General features: G+C 42.1%; 1 protein-coding gene across 3 annotated transcripts in view; it reads right to left on the bottom strand.

The window, feature by feature from the left end:
• FAM222B (family with sequence similarity 222 member B) overlaps positions 1 to 19656 on the bottom strand; it is a 45896-nt gene extending 26240 nt beyond the window's left edge. The window contains exon 1 of one of the 3 annotated variants that reach the window (XM_038375513.2): positions 19318 to 19656. The gene's annotated coding sequence lies outside the window, so the exon portion shown is untranslated. Of the gene's footprint in view, positions 1 to 6350; positions 6535 to 6767; positions 6909 to 19317 lie in introns of those variants that run through there. The other 2 variants (XM_038375519.2, XM_038375516.2) reach the window with 2 other exon arrangements.
• Between the last annotated feature and the right edge of the window lie 2723 nt (positions 19657 to 22379).

Below are 22379 nucleotides of genomic sequence, written 5' to 3' on the forward strand. Positions count from 1 at the left end.
AGTCTTGCTCCTTTTCCATGTCTTATGGCATAGATAAAAGACAGCATAAAATTACATTTGTTGTTAAAGAGGAAGGAACAAGATACAATACTTCCTGGAAGTAAGACAAAAGCTGTTCAGGTGCTGACTCCCAGAGCAGATCAAGAGATTGTAAAATTGTAAAACTAGAAATCAGAGCAGTTGTGAAAAAACTTCCTCATACTTCATACAAACACAGTGAGAAAAAATTTGATGGAACTGAATCCTAGAGATACAGACTCACTAAACAAATCAAGGTAGCTCAGATACAATGTGGGATAAGCTATTTTCAGAGGCGTGAAGGGAAACTAAAGAAGTAAAGTAACTTGTTTTTAAATGTGTTGTCTCCATTGATCCCCTCTGACAGAGCATGATCTGCCAACAGAACCCATTTCAAAGCAAACACTGAAGGAACACAGGTTTCAGAGTAGCAGCCGTGTTAGTCTGTATTCGCAAAAAGAAAAGCAGTACTTGTGGCACCTTAGAGACTAACAAATTTATTAGAGCATAAGCTTTCGTGAGCTACAGCTCACTTCATCGGATGCATTATCTCTATTACCACAGCACCTGGGAGCCCCAGTCATGGATCAGGACCCCACTGTGCTAGGTGCTGTATCCAAACAGAACAATAGGACAGTGCCTACTCCGGAATGCTCCAATGTAAGTAAAAGACAAGAAATAAAAGATGGATACACAAAGACAGGGAAACATGTTGCTTCAGCATTCTGGAGTCAAGGGCACACCTTTTAAATCTCCAATAGAGGGGGAAGAGTCAGTGGGGATCTGCAGAGGGAACAAGTTCAAAACACAAGAAGTACTTCAATAAGTAACCTATTATTCCTTTGTGATATTGCTCACACAGATCCCTCTGTGAGATACCAGTTAGCGGTGACAATCTTTAGGAAAAGGGCTAAGTACTGTTATTTGAAAAGAGACGTGAACATTTTCTCCTAGAACGAAGCATTCGATGGGATTTGTGATGAATACTGACAGAGTGATGCTTTGGAAAGGTGGGAATCAACTGTAGGCATCTCAACAAATGGCACACAACAAATAGATAATAAAGAAGCCGCTATCCACTCCACCTGTAGAAAGAGCTTTAACTTCTTCTCATATAGGATCTTCACTAAGCAGAGACCATCTGTATACAAAAATGGTTCTGTTTAGAGTATATCTGGACGGAAAAGTACTGGCTCTTTTCTCTAATTCTACACCATAATAAAATTGAGGATTTAAAAAACTTTCTACTGCCAAGGAAATAACCCAATAGCCTTCTTCATATTCAAGGGGTTCCACCAAGATCAAGAGGCTCAGCAAAGTGTTTGCTTTAAAGGAAATTTGGAGGTCACTAGAGTCAAGATTTTGGAATAGGATTTTAGAACTTAATCCCTACAAAATTCGTACAAGGAAAACCTGTCACCAAAGTGTACAGTTATGAATCTCTCCTGGCAATTGCTATAGTTGGAAGGGAAGGATCTCTCAATAGAGGTGCAAGAAGGAGCATGTGCCCTCATACAACTGAGAACCAAGATTTTAATCCCACATATTCCCAGGTTACGATTTTGAATATACACATTGATCAAACTTTGTACTGGGGATGTGAAGTATCTGTCTAAACAATACTGACAAAAATCCCAATGTAGGGAGAAGATGAGGCTCAGTGTCCATCCTCTCAAGGCAGGAATGGGGGTATAGATGGATGGGGGGACTTCTGCACTTTTGTTTCTAGGATGCTGGAGCACTGTGACAGGCACACATTCCTCCAACAGCCAGCTGCTTTGAAATGGGGTCTGTCCCCACGGAGCAGGAGACAATCTCACAGTGGAGATGTGCAGAAGCAATGTCATAAAGAAGAAACCCTGTTCCGAAAGTATTGCACCAGTACTGCAATTCTCTAAATTCCAGGTGTTTCTTGCCCATTTCAGCCATCTGAAGGACAGTTTAGGCAAATCTTCTGTTTTTTACAATCTGATTTTAACACTCCTGTGCTGTACTTTACAGACAGGCCCTCGATCCACAGCACGTAATAAAATCTTCACTTGCATAAAAAGCACTCTGTGATATCACACCATTCTGTTTATAAGACTTTTTCCTTCCTACAGTGAAACTCCAAGTGCCGCCTTGGTTTTGCTGGTGATATGCTCCATTTGGAGAAGCGCACCTTGTGATTTTTTTTTTTTTTAAATATACTGATCTCACTTTAGTCAAGACTATTTCAAATCATTTTCAAAATTTCAGTTTCAAGAGGCTCACATTAACTTCTGCAGCAGCTTTTATATTGCTTTCATTTATGCCTAAAATATGTCTAACTCATGTAAGGCCTACTAAATTCTTACCTTAACTTTTCATGTGCAATTTGTAATATAACTAAGCAACAAACTCAGATCTTATTTCAATGTGCAGTGTCTATAAATGTTACCAAAGTGCATTTAACATTCAACAAATCCAAAGCATTTTCCACTACTGCTTACTTTTCACTTTGCACTAACAGCAGATCACACTCCTATTGCGCAGAATTTAAAAGAAATCTTCCATGCAAAAGGAAGATAGCTCATGCAAAGAGCGACATGCTTATTTGCAATAAGATGTATATTTATCATGGAAAAACTATTTAAAAAAAGTGCCTTCGTATTCTATTTTTTTAACAGGCCTGTTAAAGTTTAGCCATGTTGGGAAACTACTTTTCTTTGCTCTATACTGCCAGCATAAGACATTTACATAATACACAACAACATATATAATTACTTTCCTGAATCCTGGTTCCATGGACTTTCTCCCCCAGTTTCACAGGCAGATTCTTAAATTGGGAATTGATTATTTATGCCAGTATTTTGCAGTGTCCTATTTTCTCAGACATGTCAGATAATACTTTTTCCTCAGTTTAACAGTTTTCAAAAGTTAACCCCAAAAAACTGTCCTAGCTAATTCAGTCAAAATATAAAAGCTTTAACAAGACAGAAAGCAGTCAAAATTTTAAAATAAGGAATTCTTTTACTTCATCTTAATCTAATGTCAAACAAGTAAACTATATACTAAACTGATCTAGGAAAGACGCTGATGACATTGTCATCTCTTATTTATCACTGGATACCTAATCTAGCACGTCTATGAAATGATGGCCCTGTGACACCAGGCATTTTAAAATTGGATCACTCAGCAACATTATATATTTTACACACACACCCAATTCTTGAACCAGCAATTCCAGACTGCTTTGCCAGCAAATTCTGGCCAGTACAGTTTGAAAGTGCATAGTTCTGGCCCTCACAAAGAGCAGACCTGTAAATGACATCTTGAGGATTAAACTGATTGAGATGCAATGCGCCTAGCAACCATTCATTAAGCAGAGTTCAGAAACAGGCCAGCAATCTATTCCACCTCCTTATCTGAGCAGTAAACAGATAATAGTCTCCACTGTGTCCTCTACCCTCTATTTCAGACACATTGTAAACAGCTTTCTCAAATGTTAAGCCTCCTACAGTAAATCTCATGGAATAACCCCCCCTCCAAACACACACAGGATTTAGTTACAGCAAGTGTCTGACAAGCTAGAAACAGCTAAAAACCTATCCTAATGCAAATCTCAATGTGAATCCATTCACAGTTCTGTTTTGTCCACTATTCTCTGACTTTGAGCACCAAGGGCCCATCCCCAACCTCAAAAACAAAACAAAAAAAACCCCACACCATTTAATCATGCGCGGTTTTGGCACTGTTACTCCAATCGTTAAGAAACTCAGTAACAATCTTATTCCTTTCCTTCAACTTCTGAAAGGAATCAATTTTTATTTCTGAGGGCTTTGATATAGGCTCTCTCTCAGGGAAGAAAACAAAAGTCACTTTTCCTCCCATTAAGCACCGCTGCTCATGAATAACCAGGACAGAACGAAAACGCTATAGGAGAAAATTAAACCAGCTACTCCAGTCTCAGTAGTGCAATGTGTTTCAACCACTTAGCTACAGAGATTATGGTAAATCATGATTTCACAATTGTTTCCTCATAAGTAAACATTTGACGGTTTCCTATTTTGCATCTAAGTTAAACGATGGAGATTAGCGTAGACATCCTATGATTATATAGCTGAATGTTTCATCTTCTGTGTACAATTCTTTTGGGAAATCACTGACATACAGCATAATATTAGGTTTCAGAGTAGCAGCCGTGTTAGTCTGTATTCGCAAAAAGAAAAGGAGTACTTGTGGCACCGAAGAGACTAACAAATTTATTTGAGCATAAGCTTTCGTGAGCTACAGCTCACTGCATCGGATGCATAATATTACTATTACATATTTAAGATAAAAAATTAAACAGATAATAAATGTATGTTATGTAATACAATTTCATAAAGGCAGGGTGGCTGAATACTCTCTCAGATGAAAAATGTGAGCCCCATCAAAACTTGTGACTTTACCTTTATTAGGAAGTCAAAGGTACTTGATGACTTAATGGTTCCTATGCAATTCAATGCCTTCTAAGTGTTTCCAGCCAATGCTGTCATTTCACCTACTCAACTAATTTTTTTTTTTTTAAAAAGCTTTTAAAAACCCAACAGTGTTGCACTAGTTGCTGCAATGCTTATTGGTATTTTAGAGTTAACAGGCTTCCCAAACATTGCACTTTAATACACAAAGAAACTGACTTCCTATTAGAGAATGAAACAAACATGATGATGCAACAGTTACTAACCTGGTATCATGGATGGTAAGAAAAAAAATTCATCAAAGGTATTTGAAGGAGCTAGTAAATGTATCTTACTTTCTTAAGCAGAAGATATCAGTCAATTAAGAACAGACCTTTCTTAAAGTTTACAGTTTTTGTGTCTACTGAACCTAAGCCATGCCAATGCTGAGATAAGAACCTACTAGTCTCTAATACAGCACCATATTACTGACTGCCTACTGGTTACAATGATCTCTGGAATCTTTGCTTTGCTTACTAGAATGAACTCTATATCACTTTAATTAATACCTCCAAAGTGCCAGAAAAAAATTGGTATTCAATTCTCTTCGCATTTTCCACTAGACATTAGTCATGCCAGCTCTTGGTTAATCAACATAAAAGGATATATCCGACGAAGTGGGTTATCACCCAAGAAAGCTCCAATACTTCTGTTAGTCTATAAGGTGCCACAGGACTCTTTGCCACTTTTACAGATCCAGACCATCACGGCTACCCCTCTGATAAAAGATATACTTGTATGCATCCGATGAAGTGAGCTGTAGCTCACGAAAGCATATGCTCAAATAAATTTGTTAATCTCTAAGATGCCACAAGTACTCCTTTTCTTTTTGCGAATACAGACTAACACAGCTGCTACTCAAACTTGTTCCACATATTTAGCTAAAAATGCCTAATTACAGAAAATTTACAATCAGCATAGCCACCTAATTAGCATATATGCACCAGCTGGTTACAAAGCATTAATTTTAAAGCTTTACATTTGAAATCCATTTAGGAATTATTTTAAGTGTCAAAATCAGCACTATCCTAATTTCTCCGGGATTCAAATGCTTTTCCTTGTCTTAGGCTATCGATCTATCAGGGATCAATTTATCGCTCTGCCATCGACTCCTGTACTCCACGGCTATTCTTGGGGCTGAAGCTGCCTATCTTAGGGCGATCTCCCCCCAGCTTAGACCAGGCCTTACAGGATAGCTCCAAAGTTATGGTAAGGTAAGGTCGCTTCGGCCCAAACAAGAAGTGAAGTACCTCAATCTGCTTCACTTGCTAGAGCCAGGTTCAGGCAAAACTACCTGGATAGTAGAGAATGCAAACCAGAAAATCAAAGCCAAGAGTCCTTTCTACAGAACAGGGAAAGAAAGTTTTAAAATGAATGGGTTTAATAGTAATCCTTCCGATAAAAATTAATAGGGTCAAATTAAGTTCGGAGGAAGGAGGCATTTCACAGATGTTAAGGAACAGTCTATTTGCCTGAAAGGAGGAGGAGGAGGAGAAAGATGCAAGGAAAATCGGGAATCACCGGGTTTCTGCAAGAGAAAAAGGAGAGGAAGTCCATAAACGCAGTGGCCAGGGAGGGACTCCCCCAAGGCAGGCTAAGCTAAACTCTGCGTGGCGACCCCGCCGCTGGGAAACGTGCCCCAGGTGGGGTCTGCGTGGAGCCCATCTACACGCACAGCAGCACCCCCCTCTCCGGCGGGCTGGGTTGCACCCCCACCCCCGCGACCGCATCTGGAGCCGGACAGGAACCCGCCGCAGGAAAGGGGCCCTGGCAGGCCGCCGCCCCACCCCGCGCCCCGGCTGGTCGCTGCACCCCCGCCGTGCGCAGCAGAGCCGGGGTGCTCCTTGCCTGGGCCCTGCGCCGGAGCCTTACCGGGGCCCTGCTCGGAGAGGCGGTGCAGGCAGCCCCCATAGCCGGGGCCGCGGCTGCTGCACCGGGCTCGGCGCTTTGCATCCTCTTTGCAAACTCAGCTCCCAGCAGCTCGGCTCGGCTCCCGCAGCGCCGGAAACCGACCCCGCCCCGGCCCTGACGGATGGCGGCCTCCTGCCAATGGCAGCCGCCAGCCGCGCCGCGCCGGGCCCTTTGTTAGCGCGCCCCGGAGCGGCGCCCCCTCGGCCGGCCTGCACCTGCTGCGGGCCTCTGCGCCGCACAAAGGGAGCGAGCCGGGCCGGGCCAGCGCCCCGGGGCCGCGCAGCCTGCGCCCGCCCGGGGCCAGTCCCTGCGCCCGGCAGCCGGGGGCTGCGGCAGCCGCCGGGCCCACGACTGCGGAGACGAAGCGTCGTGAATTACCAGACGTTGAGCGTGACACGGCCAGGCCTGAACGAGTCCCGCACACGCCGGCCCCAGCTCCTCCAGCCTCCCAGCGGGGATTCTGGCCCGGCCCGCGGAGCGAGACTCGTTCAGTTTGGGCCCCGCTCCTTTTGGAAAGGAGCTCCAAGCGCCCTCCGGCGCAGGACGAGCTTAACAGTCATTCTGGAAGAACTTCAGATTTCATCGTTCAAGAAAATAAAAGCTTTGTGCTTGTAAAACTAACGCCCAGAAGGTGAGCCCCCGTTGCACGGACTGGGTATCGTCTTCCTGAGGCTGTGTCCAGAAGCCCCTGGGGGCTGCCCCTGCTCACCGCTTTGCCCCCCAGCAGCCCAGCGCCCCGGGACAGTTCCACGGCTGCCCTGCAGAACGCGGCAGTCGCGCGCACTCCCAGGCCTACGAGCACAAAGCTCTTCAGCCTGGAATTACTCAGAGAGGAAAGGGGCTTAAAATCACGAACTAAGGGAGATTACACACCTGTTCCACTCCCTTGAAGCAGGCAAAAGTAGTAGAAACCCTTCCTTCCTACTCAACGCCCTATACACAACAGCACGGTAAAGTAGCAGACACCCTCCTTTTTGGCAGCATTCAGAAGGTCTGGGAGGAAGGGTGCAGACTCCCCTTCCAACAACCTAGTGAAGGGGTACACACTACTAGCCAGACCTGAGACGAAAGCTGCAGGCAGTGTCCCTGAATACCACCTCAGTGGCTATCCCAGCCTTTTCCTGCTTCCAGCCACTAGAGATGACAAGAGATCTGGGCTCCTCACTAGAGCATGGGCTCTGGTCCTTGCTCTCAGAACCCCATACCTTCATCTTCTGTATCCCTCCTTATGGCTGGTAGGGTTTAGGCCTCCAGCCAACAAGTAGAGCCCTGTGAAATTCTTATTGTTACACTTCATTTTATCCATACAGATGGGAGGGGTTGCAGAGTGAGTCAACGCCAAAGAGCTGGGCCCAGCTGCCCACTCTGAGCATTAGGATCTGGAGCACAAGATCAAGGCACAGCTTAGGTTTGGCCTGGCTGACTCCCCCTTAATGAGAGAGGGGCATCCAGGCCAATCCTGAGCAGCGATGCAACCCAATAGATCACAGCTGTTGGAGTCAGGATCTGGGCTCAGCCCCACAGGACAAGAACCCCCACTGTGGAGTGAATTTTTCATTCTATTTCTTTTTATAGAGTGGTTTTTGTTTTAGTTTGTGGTGTTTCACATTTTCAAAAACTGTAAGAATGTAGAAATAAGCATCCAACAAATGTTTCAGATCTTGTGAATTACATAGGAAGGGACTGGAAGTTCAACTTCATTAACATTAATACAAGACCTGGCCTGAAAGATGGACTACAGGGTAATATGATCGGTACTCTTAAAGCAGCACACAGAAAAAATTTCCAAATGATGCATCTTATTTATAGTAAAATATAGTGATCAAGGCAGAAGTTTCCATCTTGATCAACAGATGCAAAGGAGAACAAAATTGGTTTGTTATTAGAGTCCACTGGAAATTAAAGTTTCCAGATTAAAAAATATATATATAATTTTAACATTTTAATTAAGGTGACTTGAAGATAATGGTTACCTTACAACCATTGATGATTTTTTTTTTATTGCCAATGCTTTCTAATCGTTCAGCCTACTCTTTCAGTCCTAATTTGACTTATCAAATTAGGCCTCCTGCTGGGAAGTATTAAAATTGCAGTCCCCTATTGAGACAACTCCTGTTTCACTAAACAGATATTTTTCAGAGTAGCAGCCGTGTTAGTCTGTATTCGCAAAAAGAAAAGGAGGACTTGTGGCACCTTAGAGACTAAGGAATTTATTTGAGCATAAGCTCATGAAAACTTATGCTCAAATAAATTTTAGTCTCTAAGGTGCTACAAGTACTCCTTTTCTTTTTAAAGAGATATTGAAACAGTAATGCATTCCTAAATAAATGCTTTAAATTCTTTGACATTGTCATTCAGTAAATATTTAGAAAAAGTGTAATTATTGGAGTTTTCTTTAAAGCATTTCATAGTAACACAACTGATGCATTAAGAGGCTTCCATAAATACTTTTATCAGCTTTAATCTTCTCTCAAAACCTGAGGAATCCAACGATGCTCTGCAATTCTATAGCACCTTCCAACATTAATGAAATAATTGTCAACAATCCTGTGAGATGTGATCATATTGTACAGCTGGAGGATTAGAAGCACAAATAGATGAATTGCAGTCACATGAGGGGCTGAGTACTTCAGCTCCCATAACATCAAAATACAGGGTTCAGAACCTGGAAATTAGGGTGTGTTCCCCTCTCTACCACTGAATTTGTGGAGAAGGTGCAGAGATCTACACTAGGTCCAAACTCACATGACCAATGCTATACAGTGAGACAGTGACAGAATGAGAACTGAAACCTGATAGTCAAACTTCCATACCTGTGCATTAATCACTGAACAGTAAGTGACTGTTATAATGGGAAGTTACTCCAGCTTAATTTTGGTCTTGATATATTTGCTGGAGGAAAAATGTATTCTAAATTTTCTTTGAAGTAAATGTGATATTTGTTGAGAAATGTTGAACTAATTTTATATGTTAAGTTTTTCAAAACACTACTGTAACCAACAGTTGGAATTTGAAGCAAATATATGATGCATTACCTTTAGGTATATTTACTACCTTATTTTTATGCACATGGTACGGAAAACAGAGTTTTATCTGGGCCTTCAAAGCTACAGATCATTTTTTCCTGATCCAAGTGTTCTTGACAGACTTAACTCTGAAAGTTTACATGTGCAAACTCATCTAGATTAAAAAAAAACAAAACGTATCTTGCACCAATACTTAACTTTTACACAAAAGTTTTAAATTAATTTCCTTAACTTTTGTGTGTTTCCCAAAAATAAAATATTCTCAAGTTCTCTATATGACAGTAACATACCAGTAACAAATCAGGAAGCTATATATTCTTTAAATGGTTACAAAATTGGGAAGGATATGCTAGTTTCCTCCCAATAAGAAATACCAAAGTCAAGAGTAGTATTTTAACTGGTAACCAGAACATCTCTACCCACTCTACTCTATTCAGTACTAACAAAATTAAGAGATCAGAGTGCTTCAGACAGAATTTTCTGATACAATAAACATTACACTCTGTTCATGCCCTTATTAGACCATTAAGGACAAGCTGAGTTCTCTATCATTGTGCAACAGTTCTAACAGATCAAGGTTTTCCTACATAAACCGTCCAGGGTTCTAGGAGGATCTGTGTATCCAGTCACCACAGCAAAGTATATTTATCCATCTCTGGTGACCTTCCCAGAGAAGTCAGATTCATAGCACTATTTGAAAGACTGAGGGAGAAACTCCTTTGTCCTAGCCTATTGCATCTCCCAGAACAGATTGTCAGTTTTAAGGATATATATAAGATCACATAATGGCTACCATATTTTCTTACATAGTCACTGCACTTCCAGCATCTAACTCAATGGTACGAGATTTTAATTGAGCATTTATTTGGCACGTCCCAGTGGTGTAAGACATAGCTTATGGGAAAAAACTAAGACACTAAACATTTTTTTAATACGACTTTCACCCATACACCAAGTTTTATGCACTTTCATAGGAGATACTACAACAGAATAAAATCAAATTTAATTGCTTTTTAAATAACTGCAACAGCTACTTTAATTTTATTTGAACAGCAATAACTTATTCATAAATCAGATGGTTCACATGCTAGCGCAAAATGACAAGTAAATAGAGCAGAACACATTCAAGCAGAATATAAACCCTACATATGAAAGGCAATTTTTCTTAAACATGGTGCACAGCCATTTTACAAATGTCACAAATAAACTACCAAAATGCAGGCACTTGAAGCCTTAATCTTCATTAATCCTGGGATGTCAGACAATTCTGGATCATCAAGGGAGGAAAAAAAACCTACTGATGAAAAGATACCTTGCCAAATTGGACCATGTTAAAAGAATGGTGTTTAGTAACTGGATGCAATTTCTCTCTCACACACTAGATGGTAGTATTAAGAATGCTACAGTACTTTCCTCCACTACTTTTAATTTGGTTGAATAGTTTTAATTTATATTATACATGGCACTTAAAATTCCTCAGGCTTTCATTCTTTTAGTGTGAAATTTTACTCACTGTTAGCATGTATGTGGGAAGACAGTTTATGCTATTAAAGTAATATGTTGAAGACTGATGCCATCCATATATGTGGGAATATACACCAAAATATTCTATTTACTAATCATACTCATTTTTAAAGTTTATTACAGTTCCAAAATATTAAAACAAGCACTACTAAGGTTTAATCACAAATTTAAATCGTATGTAATTGGAAACACTTTAATGTAATAAATTAGAAGTCATAACAAATCTTAACCATCAAAAGCATCACCGAGCAGATGCGCAGAAACAAGAAATAATTAGAACAGGTATAAAAGATTTCCCAAATATTTCTCTAGCCTTGGGTGGAAAACTGAATTCCTAGAGAATATTGGGAGAAATCTTATAACAACAAAATGAAATCTTGCAACGAAAATTGGAGAAGCTATAGATCAGAGCAGAAGGATTTCAGAACTGAATGCGAGTAAGTATCTATAATTCCTCTAAAAAATGCTTTCAAAGTGACCTGTTCCAAAACAAGTCATTTCTAAATCCAAACATTTGAAGCCTTTACAGGAGGGGGAAAACAGAAGTGGTATGAACAGAAAGAACATGGAAAATTGGTTAGATACACTTTTGTTAGCCTGCTTTGGCCTTTTCATGTGGTTGGTTTTCATAGGTATTGGTTTACAAATGCTCACAGCTGTGGGGAATTTAATATAAAGGAGATATGAATTAAGAGCTCTAGTAAGAGCACATCATCAACAACGTACAGATGAAAAAAAATGAAAGCCAGCATCCTGGAAGAATTTCCAGTAGTTGAAGATAAAAAATAAATAAATAAAGAGTAAACCTCCAATTGTGAACTATTTGGCAGACTTAAACAACCAAAATCCTCTCAGCACTGAAGCCAACACCTTCTACTTGTATTTAAAATGGCACTGTTCTCAAAAAGCACTGGAGGACTTAGTTTCCATGCAATCCTATTATCTCACAGAATTGTGGGGGGTGAGGGGGCACACAGAGGGTGGGCAAATACAACCATAAAGAAGGAAGACAATTATAACCAACATAAAGCCAACATTAAGCTCTCAGATGGTTCTAAACATACTTTTTCATCAGTTAGTGGAGATTACATTCAGTGTATCTTCTGATTATTATAGACATAAAACAGAGAAAAGAAGGAATCTTAAGATCGGTGCAATTTAAGAGATTGGTACCAAGAGAAACAATGACAGAGCAAACGGATGTTTTAAAACCATTGACCTGGCTGAATGGAAAAGTGATTGGGTAATTACAAAGGACTGTCCTTTCCAGATGTTAAGAATGTATGTTGTTCCACTGCATATTTGCCATAGAGTGCAAATGGTGGAAATTTACCTCAGAGAACAGTAGCACTAACTCACTTTCAAACTCATATGATGCTCTTTTCATTCCACAGTAATTTGTATTTCATAAGGCTATGGCTTATCTTTATTTTAAGACCAAGATTCAAGTTAATGCTGGATTATAAATAGTCTTTGGGAAAGTGCTGTATGCTGTGCATTCAGGGATGGACAGAGACAACACAATATCCATAAAGGATAAGACTGCAGTATATAAGTAATCTCAAATGCATGCTCAAAGTTTGAGTGTGCAAGCAAAAATACGGATGGCATGAGACAGCAAGTCATGTTATACAATGGTAGCAGAGAATGAAAAAAAATCCATTACTGAATACTGAATAGACAAATATGCTCTCTGATTGAAAACAGATAAAAATACATGAAAACAATGAGCTTTTCATTCACTGTACCTCTAGAGATTAGTCATTTTATTCTGCCAGGAACCCCAGGCCCACCATACAAGAGATTATTTGTGGGGAGTTGAACTTTATCATTATTTTAGCAGTGAAACAAAGAAAAAGGAGAACACCAAAGTAGTTTACCTGTTCTCAGAACACTACATGACAGGTTACATGAGAAGTAAGATTCGGGGGGGGGGGGGGGGATTGATACTGGACTCACTATGAATAGCAAAGCACACCACTTCACCTACTTCCACTTGCTCTCACATAGTTCCAAAATTAGAAACAGAATCCTACTGGAAACAATATACAGAATCTTAATTGGGCTGCCTGTACTAAATACGTCAGCAACGCATCACTTGGCAGATCATTTTTTGACTTACTGGTTTTAAAAAAAAAATAAAAAACTTTAATGGTTAACCTTTTTTCTTTGTAATGCTATTATTTTACCCATTGTGACAAAATAAGTGTTTGAAACCCAATATAATTTCAATTTTTACTTACACTGAAGACTTAATGACACTGAAAATTTGTTTCACTCCCTGAAGACCATCTAACACATACAATTCTATTAATAAGAATAGGAAAATGCTTAATAAAATCCTATCTAAAACTATGTCTAAGATTAGAATTTCTAGCGTTACATTTAGAGTAAATACAATTTTCTAATAAACTGTCCTAGAGTAGATCCATCTACTAATCTATTTAGGTGTTTTGATTAGTTTAGTTATTTAATGTATGTGGATGCAATTAAAATTTCATTGTTCTATATTCAAAAAGCACAGCACAGTTCTTCAAATTTTACAGAAGCTATTCTATCTTAATTTGGGTCAACCACAGTAGACCATTCCAATTTAGAATATTGTACTGAAAATCTCTCCTGCCCACTCCCCCTCAAAAATAGATAAAGCTATCCAAGCAAAACTTATTCTATGTCAAAAGCAGACCTTAACTAATTAAACTGTGCCCTTCAGGAGTTATTCCACAAATCAGGATATTTGTATTTTTTTCACATGTTCTGGAGAGGCTAATTTTCAGATATGCGATAAAAAAAAGATTCTGAATATTATGAGCACAAACAATTCATAATCCCTGTGCACAAGAACAGAAGCATGTTTGTAACAAGGTTATCTGAAACACAAATTGAAGAGGATATGAAATAATGAACAGATATAAGTACCCTACCAGTAGAAGAGAAATGATGGCAGTAAGTATTGGATCCTCCGCACCTCACTAGTTTTTAAAAGATGCATGTTTCAAAAAGCATTCAGAGTAGCAAAAAGCATTGTTACTAACACCAAATACAACAAAGCTTTTGAAAAGGAAAGTAGTATGAAGATTTAGCCTTCACATAGACTGAGCTGAACACCACATTAATCTGTCATATCCAAATTCATGTGGTGCCAGGCAAGCATAACTGTTAGAAATATTCTCACTAGCACAGGTCAGTATTTAGAATAGCAATAAGACTCTTTTGGGAGAGGTTATCTTTCTTATGAAGAATGTTACCCAAACTCCTCTCAAACAACAACATGCAATTAAAAATATATATACACTGTATACTCCCACATACAGATTGCTAGGCTTAGAAACTATTATGGGGAAAGTTAAAAATACCACTAGGAAATGGGAATATTACGCCATGCCTCCCCCGCCCCAATACAATTTGCAAGTATTAACCTCCATCAATTTACAGTGTGAAAAAAGTTTAAAATACTTGTGAAGTGCTCTGAAGATGAAATGCACTGTAGGGGAGATTGTGAAACCTTTATTCATATTACATCATGAGTAATCCCAGGAAAGTCAACTGGACTATTTATCAACTCAGGTACTATTCAGTGTGATAAATATATCACAACATGGCCCTATATAAGTGTTCAATTACACCAGATACTACCATCATGTGGGGAAAAAAAATATGCACTTTAAGCATTTATCTAGTAACCCCGGCCACTTGATCACTAATCCTTTACTTGGCAGACAAGACTTTGGGATATGTTCCGAATGGCATTTTTGGAAATTCCATAAAGCCCAGCATGTGGACTGGGTAGTCCTTGCAGTATCTTGAGTCAGGCAGGAAACACAAGAAGGCCCCCAAGAGTCCATTTTGCATCCTTACATTTTTACTTTGGGAAAGTTTATGGCCTGTATTATCCAGGAGGTCAGACAATGATCACAATAGTCTGTCTGGCCTTGGAATCTTTGAATCTGCCAACCTGTTAAATTAGTTATTTTTCTCACTATTAGAGTTGGTCCATCCACTAAGAGAGACAAAGCAATTTATGGAGAATGCAGAACATCTTGGTTGTGTGGCTTAGTTGGTGGGTGTCGGGGTGCTGGAGCCATTTGCTCTTGCACCCTCATGCACTGGCCAAAAATGAGCAGAAGTCAAGAGTGGAGAAGAGGTTGATGAGAACAGAAAAAGCAGAGTGACAGAAAAACACAGTACTCAATAAAGAGGAACATATTGCAGACCTTAAATCCCCCATGCAGTCATGAATGTGAATACGGAAGAGTAGACGTGCTAAGGCACGTGCACATTTCACAGCAGGCTACATTTCTGAAAAATGCAGATACTTCATGGTTTGAAAGAACCTAATTTTGCCTCTTGAACCTCTCCCTCAGCAACAGTCCCCAATGCAAATGTAGGTAAATAGGTATCTACCAGAGAAGAATTTTAAACAAATAAAACTTAAATTAGATGCTTTCCTTACAATTACAGAAAACAGCTAGAGAAAAACATTTGTAAGTGGGCATTTATCAACCTCAAATATGATTAGCAGAGACACTTTTGGCAAACTGTTCTACAGATGAAGCACTGTGGATCTGTTTGGAATATGGAGGGAAGGGGGAACCCTCACCATGTCCTTCTGCAAAATACTATTTACTTTGCCAGAGGTATGTTGTTTACTCCACTGAGAAAATTCACAACATGATGGATAGATCATCAAAAGCAGGGCCATTATTTAATGTCAACATTAAAGGGGTACAGATTCCTGTAAGTATCTTCAGGAAGTGTGCATAGTCTTATCTCAGCATAAAATAGAATTTTTTACACTTCAAAATCCATGTACACAGCAAACAATTTATACGAAGAGTAAAACTGAGGAGATGCCAACATCTTCCAGCAATAATCTCTCCTATATTGTTCTTTAGGTTTGTCTATTTTTGCTCATTTCTTGTTTCAATGATACACATTCTTTTCTCTTCTGACTCAGCATGGAAGGACTTCAGTATAATTCAGTGCAGTTTCTTCACGTATTTTCAATTTTTCATAGCATTCTTTCAAGTAGGCTCATAAATTGGAAGTCCATTCATCTAATGCTCCCCCAGCTCTTGCTTTCTCTGACTCTGTCAGGTCAGTCTTTCCCTGAGAGAAGCCAGCTCTTTAGCCTCTCCATCTCAGGCTAGATGTATTTAATTTCTATTATGAGGACTGTGGTGTAGATCCATTTACAGGGGTCCCAAAGAGGTCATTGTAAGGAAAAAAAAATGTAGGTCCGTTTCTTGCTGAAAATCTCATCTCCCTTATCTCAATCTCCCAATCTGTCCCGACCCTTAATCACTTTTGGCTGAATCTTCCTCTCCTCAAAAATATGAATGTTACTTCAGGACAGTTAATTCTCCAACTGCCCCACTAAAGGAAGTCCAACTTCCTCCCAGCCCTCCAACATTCATTTGTTCTTTTCTCGCTGAATGGACCCTCTGATACTACAATGAAATCTATTCTACTTAAAATACACTTCATATTATATTTTTTATATTCCCCAGATTTACTACCACACTGAATTTTCATAAGAACAGAATATTTACTTCTTAAGAACTCTGTTCTTGTTGCTTATTGCTCATCTGAAGTTATGAGCCTTGGACTGACAGACTGCAAGTTCTTACAGAAAAATAAAATGTCTGATCAGAAATGTACAGATTCATAGATTTTAAGGAAAGAAGGGCCCACTATGATGATCTACTCTGACCTCCTGCATAAAACAGGCCATGGAATTTTACCTAACAATTCTAGAACTAGAAGATGTTTTTTTCCTATTGCATACCTGGAAACTATCAAGCACAACACACCTAATAAGATTTAACCTATTACAGTGACATCACATTGGCTCTTGTGGAAATGACATCACAGAGGAATCCAACTTAATTTGGGGAAACAGCTGCAGGAGCAATTAACTAGTAAGAGAACCTGTGCTTTTATAATCAGAGAAAAAAGTACTTCAGCAAAAAAATATTTATTTAGAAACCTAACAGTTTTCCATGAAGCTTCAGTGGCGAATCACAGAAAATAATTTATGTCATCCTAATAGACATGAACAATAAACTATTGTTATTAAACCCCTGGTGTAGCAGGGCTATGCACAGGCCCATATCCACAATTTATTTTAACAGGCATATGCAGTAATTTAAAGCAGAGCCAACAGGAAAGCATACCACATATACCTATAAAGCCATTCAGGTCCTGCTCTGAAAATCATGTATTGCCTACCCAAAGGTAGTGAAATAGTTAATTTGCTGAGTGGGCTGGAAACAGACAAGTAAACCTCTGCAATGCGAATGATTTTCATTATGGTTTGGTATTTATTGTAGATACTTTTCCTGCCAGGAAGCTTCAAAATTTGCCAAAAGTGAAGAATTTACAAAATCTTGATTAATATGAGCCTTTGTGACTCATATTTCTGCATTACAACACAGGAAAAGATCACAAACCACTTACATGCTTTATCAGAAATAAATGTGCATTAGCACTATTGTATGATAATTAACTATGTATTCCCCTTCCTGTTCCAAATCCAACAAGAGTAATTTATTATTACAGTGCTGATATGTTAGAGCAAATCTAACATCACATTCCCTGTCATAAGGACATTTTAGAATTAGTAAAAGTGGTTCAAAACCACTCTCTCTCTCTCTCACTCACTCTTTAAGGATTCAAATGTGTGCGCACAGCTCATAAAAAGGCTCATGAAGATCCTCCCCTTTCTTGGCCTTTCAAAAAAAGAACTGACCTCTCTCTTTCTGAAAGAATCTGGGACTAGTTCCACAAAGGCAGATAGTCTCTGGTAGGAAAGAACCAGAGCTAGCCTATTGTGTTCAGTATCTGAAAAGGGTATGTGTGTCTTGGACCTGTCCAAGAAGCCATTTTCTTTCTGAAAATACCTTGTCTTGGATTTTTCTGACTTTGTCTCTTTAAAAAAGGATCAGCTGAGCCTGTTCCCTTGTTCCAAAATTATTACACACACTTCTAAAACATTAATCACATAATTGGGGAAATACAATTTCTTACAAAGGGGTGGGTAGGACCAAGATTCTCCCTTCCATCCTCTGACAATATAATCCATGAAATTATACTGGGGAAACTCACCCACATAATTAGAGGAAAATCAGAAGAAAGAGGTGTTTTGCATTGTGCTTTGAAGGAAGCAAAACTTTCACCCAAATCTCTATAAGCAGCAAATTCCACAGCTAAGGTTCTAAATTGAGAATGCCCTGGCTGTGACAAGTTCCACGTTGGTGCCTAATAAACAAAATATCCCTGGTAATCACAGTTGTGGCTCAGATGAAAACACTGGTGGTCACTGACCTAGATCACACTTCAATTAGGATTCTAGATAATGGACAGGACATTAAATTAAACCTAGAATTGACTTAGCAGCTGTCAGACAATGGAGCCTTCGCCTGTTTGTCCTGCCTAGAAGTGGGACACTGGATTCTGAACAAGCTGAATCTTCTAGGTGGTCTTTATGGTCAGTTCCAGGAAGAGCATGTTGCAGGGGTCTACCTAAGGTGACAAAAGCAAGGTCACCATGGCTAGGTTCATACCCGAGGGGAAAGGACAGCCTTTTTGCCAATCCAAGAACTGTTATATATCTGGTCACCGATGCGTGTCTTAATCCAGAGACCGATGAGATAATATACCACTTTGGGCAAGTCACGTTTTATCAGCTCTCTCTAAATGCCGTGGAACAATTCTCTCTGTTTTTCATTATAGTTCCCGCCACCTTGGCACGTTACCCGGGTTAGGGAACCCGTGTAAATTCTATTCCAGCCGAAGTGGTTTCGAACAGGGTTCGGGTTTGCAGTGTGAAGAGCAGCAAGCTGTTAAATGTTCTATTCGGTTAGCGCAACAATTCCTTCCCTCACCCGCCCCAGCCAGGTCAGCAATCCGCGCTGAGCGGGAAAGAGAAAAGCGCGGCGCAGGGCTGAGCGGGGACAGGCAAAGCAGCCACAGAAACGCAGCCAGGGGTTCGGCCGCTTTGAGCCGACTCCTCTCCGGGCGCCTCTCAAAGGCCTTTGTCAGACCGGGGCCCGTCAGGCCTGCCCCAGGCCGGAATCCCGCGGTCGGCCGAGCCCCGCTGGCAGGGCAGGGGAGTCGCTGCTCCCCCGAGGCGGAGCGGGGCGGTGGCCGTGCTGGAGGCCCGCCCGACCAGCGCGTTTCCGACTCCTGCCTCCGCCAGCACGGAACAGCCCCGGGGGCGTCACAGGCCCCAGGGCCGCCGTCCGTGGCGGGGGCAGCGGGGCCGCGTTGCGCCTCCCAGGGGCCCCGAGAGCCCCGCGCCGCCCTGGGGGGCACCAGCGCGCGCGGCCCCGGACAACAGAGACCGGCCGGTGGCCCGCGCCCGCGCCCGCACTTACTCTCGGTGTCCCTGCCCGGGCCTCATGGCGCCGCCGCTCGCCCCCGCCGCTCGCCGCTCCCCGGCCCCGCTCTCGCTGTGGTGGCTGCGCCAGGCCGCCGCCGCCGCCAGCCGCCTCTGCGCATGCGCTCTCACCGCCAAGCGCGACGCCGGCTGCGCCCTGGCGCAGGCGCGCTCCCCTCCCGTCAGGGCCCGCGCAGGCGCACTTGATAGCCGGGAGCGGGAGGGGGGGTCCTTTAGCTTTTGTCAGGGTGGTGTCTCAGCCGCGCCTGACCGAAACGTGCGGGCGCCGGGCAGCAGCCGCCCTCGGCCCGACTCGCCGCCCTCCGCAGGGGCCCTGGCGGCAGGAGGCGGGTGCTGGGGGCGGGGCGGCCAGCGAGGGGCCTGGCAGCCCCCACCCCGCGGGGCGATAGTCCCGGCAGCCCTGACTGCAGGGAACGAAGCTGCCCTCCCGCTCCCTGGAGCCAAGGCCTCCCTCCCCGCTCGTGCCCCAGCGCCCCGCGGCCGCGGAGGAAGCGCCCTAGAGGGGCCAGGGCTCCCGGGAGGGACGCGGCCTTCACAGCGCCCCCCCCCCAGCAAAACCGGCTATACGGTAAACGCGCAGCGTTGGGAGCGGGCCTGCGTCTACACGAGGGACTTCGAGCACGACTCCAGCAAATGGCTGCAGAAGCTTCTAGTGCAGACTCGGCCTTAGAACTACTGTCGAGGGAAGCCGTGTGCTAGGGGGAGCTGATGCTGAGTGCCTAGGGTTGCACCAACCCCTGAAGCTGACACTAGTTGGCCCATGACCTCCTGCTGTTCCAGCGTAAGGGGAGACAAGGTGCTGCGTGTTGAGATTCAGTTGTCTGTGCTGTAAACGAAACAGCTTCTCTGCTCTAGGGCTGATAAAGCAAGAGAGTTTTTTTATTTCTTTTTGGTATTTCAAATACTTTTCAAAATGCATAGGAACTACCCAGGCATCAGACCCTACGGCAAAAACCTGTCCCCCTTTACCTTAGATTATAAATCCTGTCAGCTGTGTACACCACTATGTACACATAGGCCTCACACAGGAGGACCACCAAAAGGTGCTACTGTAATAGAAGTACAATAATCCAGAGCCGAGGCTTGGTACCCAGACCTGCTAGGCATTGCTGCAGAATAATAATTAGCATGGGGCGGGGGGGAATAGAAGTGAAAGCTATTCTCCTGTGCAGTACATGAAGGTACCGTACATCCTTCAAAAGACAGCAGGGACTTGCTTCTCCAGTCCAATCTAGTTGTGCTATACCCCTTTATCATAACTTCCACCTCCATCCTTTCATAGCTAACAGCTCAGGACAGAATTGTACTCTATTCTGTCTAGAATGTGTCTTGGGCAGTGGGCACTACCATAAATGGGATAATCTTCCCCTCTACTAGCACCAGGCTAATTAAGCCTGTTTGTATCTGTTTCCCCAAATGTAAAATGGAGGATATATAAACCTACGGTAACAGAAAAGGGAGGTGGAATCTGTTGCATATAGTTTACAAAACAGCTTTTTTGGCCCTTAGCGGTTTGACATTTTTGTCACAGGTCCAAGTGGCACTGAAAGATTTTAAAAGCTTATTTAAATCCCATTTCCTAATATGCTACTAGGCCTATACAGGCAGTGGGATTAACCTTTCAGACAATATTAAGGTGACAGAACCACTCTTACATGACGCTGAAAGGTTTTTAGCCCTGTGTAGAAAAAAAAAAAAAGGTGATGGATAAATTAAGCAGAATATCTTGCTTCAGCTAAATTGAGGGCTAGGGAGCAGCATTCATCACTTTAGACAGCTAACAAATTGCTACACCACATGCCATCAAAGAATGGAGCAGGTGCAGCCCATCTAGAAAGACTGACAGTTCACACCTTTGGAAGGAAGAGGAAAGGGAGGGCATCTTGTAGAAAAAGTAATAAGAAAAGGAGTACTTGTGGCACCTTAGAGACTAACAAATTTGAGCATAAGCTTTCATGAGCTACAGCTCACTTCATTGAATACCTGATGAGAAAGTAATGGCAGCCTAGCCTGAGAATGCACTAGCAGCCAGAAGGATGCAGACTGTTGCCACAACTGTTACTAGGAGCCAGGGAATTTGGTCAGCATTAAAAGTTAGCAATCTTGTCCACAGTTTGTTGGGACTCTCCTTGATAGCACACCTCCCTCCCAACCAGCCCTCAGAATTCATTCCTTACACGCAGGAGGAGCTGTGGTTCTTTGCTTCCTTCCAAGGTGGCTTGTCTACTGCTCTCCCTGGCTGTTTCACCTGCCTTGTTCCCACTAAGGCAAGTGAATGCTCTTCCTACCTAGCAGTGAGATGAGGCTTGACTTCCTATTAAAGGCTTATTGCATATGCTGCACTTGCAGTACAGGTAATTGTAACTGTACTTTACAGGGGGTCACTTGTGTTTCCATACCAGGGAAAGCCAGGACTCTGCTCTGTTTAGCTGATAGGGCAGTTTCTCACATATCATAAATAATTATGCCTTACTTTCTCATCTCTGTCCCTATAATTGGCTGCAAAGCAGATGCCCATGGGGGTTAGTTACCAGCAATGATACATGGGGCATTTGTCCACTCTCCATGCCTTGAAGTCAGTTGCATGATCAGTTAAACAGGTGCATCCTCCCTAGAAGGTTCTGCTCAGACATGGTGAAGTTTGGGCTTCAGCCCAAGAAAGTGTCCACATTCTTGTCCTTGTAGAAGAGGGAGGAATGGCACATGTCCTTGCCAGCCAGCGTAGAGCACAAACCTGCCACCCCATCATTTTTGGTTTTATTTCATGAATGATGATTTACTGATCCCCTTTGTACCATGATACAGATTCCTCTCAGGTTGCTGGCACCCAGGAAGAGACCACAGACATTTCAGCCATCGACTGTTCATGATGTAAGATCCTGCCCAATTTTAGTTGCGTCTTTGCAACCATAGGTTAAGCCATATCTGGTGGCAGGAGGGTGATGCAGCTAGCAACACTGTCATCTCACAGCCCAATGGTATTTTCACACTATTTAAGTGAGAACACCTAGCATTTGTAGAGCCCAGTGTGACACAGGG

Source organism: Dermochelys coriacea, chromosome 17 (assembly GCF_009764565.3).
Source record: "Dermochelys coriacea isolate rDerCor1 chromosome 17, rDerCor1.pri.v4, whole genome shotgun sequence".
In the NCBI taxonomy this organism is placed as follows: Eukaryota; Metazoa; Chordata; order Testudines; family Dermochelyidae; genus Dermochelys; species Dermochelys coriacea.